This window comes from Ovis canadensis, chromosome 2, assembly GCF_042477335.2.
Source record: "Ovis canadensis isolate MfBH-ARS-UI-01 breed Bighorn chromosome 2, ARS-UI_OviCan_v2, whole genome shotgun sequence".
Classification (NCBI taxonomy): Eukaryota; Metazoa; Chordata; class Mammalia; order Artiodactyla; family Bovidae; genus Ovis; species Ovis canadensis.
The window spans coordinates 224,107,610-224,111,768 of record NC_091246.1 but is presented as its reverse complement, the minus strand read 5'-3'; positions in this window follow the sequence as shown (position 1 = coordinate 224,111,768).

The window sequence follows — 4,159 nt, the reverse complement described above, 5'->3', positions numbered from 1 at the left end:
CAATCTCATCCTCTGGCGTCTCCTTCTCCACCTACTCTCAATCCTTCCCAGCATCAGGGTCTTTTCAAATGAGTCAGCTCTTTGCATCAGGTGGCCGAAGTATTGGAGTTTCAGCTTCAACATCTGTCCTTTCAATGAAAACCCAGGACTGATCTCCTTTAGAATGGACTGGTTGAATCTCCTTGCAGTCCAAGGGACTCTCAAGAGTCTTCTCCAACACCACAGTTCAAAAGCATCAATTCTTTGGTGCTTAGCTTTCTTCACAGTCCAACTCTCACATCCATACATGCCTACTGGGAAAACCATAGCCTTGACTAGACAGACCTTTGGTTGACAAAGTAATGTCTCTTTTTTAATATGCTGTCTAGGTTGGTCATAACTTTCCTTCCAAGGAGTAAGAGTCTTTTAATTTCATGGCTGCAATCACCATCTGCAGACATTTTGGAGCCCCCAGAAATAAAGTCTGACACTGTTTCCACTGTTTCCCCATCTATTTCCCATGAAGTGATGGGACTGGATGCCATGATCTTAGTTTTCTGAATGTTGAACTTTAAGCCAACATTTTCACTCTCCTCTTTCACTTTCATCAAGAGGCTCTTTAGTTCTTCCCTTTCTGCCGTAACGGTGGTGTCATCTGCATATCTAAGGTTATTGATATTTCTCCTGGCAATCTTGATTCCAGCTTGTGCTTCCTCCAGCCCAGCGTTTCTCATGATGTACTCTGCATATAAGTTAAATAAGCAGAGTGACAATATACAGACTTGACGTACTCCTTTTCCTATTTGGAACCAGTCTGTTGTTCCATGTCCAGTTCTAACTGTTGCTTCCTGACCTGCATACAGGTTTCTCAAGAGGCAGGTCAGGTGGTCTGGTATTTCCATCTCAGAATTTTCCACAGTTTATTGTGATCCACACAGTCAAAGGCTTTGGCATAATCAATAAAGTGGAAATAGATGTTTTTCTGGAACTCTCTTGCTTTTTCCATGATCCAGTGGATGTTGGCAATTTGATCTCTCATTCCTCTGCCTTTTCTAAAACCAGCTTGAACATCTGGAAGTTCACAGTTCACATATTGCTGAAGCCTAGCTTACAGAATTTTGAGCACGACTTTACTCGTGTGTGAGATGAGTGCAATTGTGCAGTAGTTTGAGCATTCTTTGGCATTGCCTTTCTTTGGGATTTGAAGGAAAACTGACCTTTTCCAGTCCTCTGGCCACTGCTGAGTTTTCCAAATTTGCTGGCATATTGAGTGCAGCACTTTCACAGCATCATCTCTTAGGATTTGAAATAGCTCAACTGAAATTCCATCACCTCTACTAGCTTGTTCGTAGTGATGCTTCCTCAGGCCCACTTGACTTCGCATTCCAGGATGTCTGGCTCTAGGTGAGTGATCACACCATCGTGATTATCTGGGTGGTGAAGATCTTTTTTGTACAGTTCTTCTGTGTATTCTTGCCACCTCTTCTTAATATCATCTGCTTCTGTTAGGTCCATACCATTTTTGTCCTTTATTGAGCTGCATGAAATGTTCCTGTGGTATCTCTAATTTTCTTGAAGAGATCTGTAGTCTTTCCCATTCCATTCTTTTCCTCTATTTCTTTGCACTGATCACTGAGGAAGGCTTTCTTATCTCTCCTTGCTATTCTTTGGAACTCTGCATTCAAATGGATATATCTTTCCTTTTCTCCTTTGCTTTTCATTTCCCTTCTTTTCACAGCTATTTGTAAGGCTTCCTCAGACAGCCATTTTGCTTTTTCATATTTCTTTTCCTTGGGGATGGTCTTTATCCCCGTCTCCTGTACAATGTCACAAACCTCCGTCCATAGTTCATCAGGCACTCTGTCTGTCAGATCTAGTCCCTTAAACCTATTTCTCACTTCCACTGTACAGTCATAAGGGATTTGATTTAGGTTATACCTGAATGAGAGTTGGACAATAAAGGAAACTGAGCACCGAAGAACTGATGCTTTTGAACTGTGGTGTTGGAACAGACTCTTGAGAGTCCCTTGGACTGCAAGGAGATCCAACCAGTCCATCCTAAAGATCAGTCTCAGGTGTTCATCGGAAGGACTGATGTTGAAGCTGAAACTCCAGCACTTTGGCCACTTGATACAGAGAGCTGACTCATTTGAAAAGATCCTGATGCTGGGAAAGATCGAGGGCAGGAGGAGCAGGGGACACCAGAGGATGAGATGATTGGATGGCATCACCGACTCAATGGACATGGGTTTGGGTGAACTGCGGGAATTGGTGATGGACAGGGAGGCCTGGAGTGCTGCGGTTCATGAGGTCACAAAGAGTCGGACACGACTGAGCGACTGAACTGACTGAATGAATGAATGGTCTAGTAGTTTTCTCCACTTTCTTCAATTTCAATCTGAATTTGGCAATAAGGAATTCATGATCTGAGCCACGTTCAGCTCCTGGTATTGTTTTTGCTGATTGTATAGAGCTTCTTTATCTTTGGCTGCAAAGAATATAATCCAGTTGATTTTGGTGTTGACCATCTGGTGATGTCCATGTGTAGAGTCTTCTCTTGTGTTGTTGGAAGAAAGTGTTTGCCATGACCAGTGTGTTCTCTTGTCAGAACTCTATTAGCCTTTGCCCCGCTTCATTCTGCATTCCAAAGCCAAATGTGCCTGTTACTCCCAGTGTTTCTTGACTTCCTACTTTTGCCTTCCAGTCCCCTATAATGAAAAGGACACCTTTCCTTTGTGAAATTCTCAATAAGTTTTGAACAAGATGCCCACATTTTCCTTTACTCTGGATCCCACCAGTCACAGGACTTTAGTCTGTTGGTTGAGGGTGGACAAGAAAAAGGAGTAAGTAGCCATGGCTGCTGTATGCTGCCATCTTGCAAACATAAGAAAAGCAATCTGAAGACAAAGCCAACATTTAGAGGGCAGAACTGAGAGACTCACAGAGAGCTGGCGCCCTGGCTGGGTCATGCCTGAAGTCCGCCACTCAACTGGACTTGTTGATTATGCAAGCTAAAACATCCCCATTTTGGTTTAAGCCGACTGCAGGGAAATTCTCTATTACTTGCAACTGAGCACATCCTACCTGATATAATGACTAAAGACAATTGCCTAATGCAATAAGTTAGACTCTTAAAGCCACATCTCTAGGGCAGGAAAGGGTGCCCTCAGCTACCTCCCCCACGTATTCTGCACTCCAGTCCCACCTTCTCCATGACATGTCTTGCCTGTTCACTCCAGCCCCCAGGGGCACCCTCCTCAATACTCCTGAAGATACTCAATTGAATTGATACCTATTTCTTGAACACCTGGCATAACATGTGCCCAGGTCTGGGCTGGGCTGAACCATTTATATACCAAATACTATCTGTTTATATAAGGGGCACCGGAACTAGCATTTAGAGCTCGGCAGGACCTAAGAGTCTGAATCCAGTACCACTACATTCTCCAGGTAAGGACAAAGTTCACAGGGAAAGGGACACATAAGAGGTCAGACTGACCCCTTCCCCCAACCCCCACTCTCTCTACCTACTCTGCCTTGGGAACCATCCAGGTATCTCTATAATATGTCGACAATTGAATTTTTGGTCTTACTAAAGTTGGAGAAGTCACAGTAGCCCTGCCAGTCACAGAGTTTGATGTTCGAAACCCTCTGCACCTTCTCCAAAACATTCACTCCCTCAGACATGTACAAGTAGCAGAATCTGATCAATGTCCCATCATGATAAAAATTGCTTCAGGGGCCTCCCTGCTGGCTCAGTGGTAAGGAATCCACCTGCCAATGTGGGAGACATGGGTTTGATGCCTGAGCCAGGAAGATCCCACATGCCGTGAAGCAGTTAAGCCTGTGCGCCACAACTATTGAGCCTGTGCTTTAGAGCCCAGGAGTCATAATTACTGAAGCCCAAGCACCCTAGAAATTATGCTCTGCAACAGAAGGATCCAGTGCAGTAACAAGCCTGTGCACCCCAGCTAGAAATGAAGCCCACGCAGCAACAAAGACCCAGCACAGTCAAAAATAAATAAATAAATATTCTTAAATTGCTTTTTCTCCCTATTGGAATCTAATCATTCATACTCTGGTATTAAGTAATCTGGAGTCACATCATGGATTCTTCCATTTACTAACTTTGTGATCTTAGGCGAGGTTTTAAATATTTCTATGACTCAGTTTTCGCCTT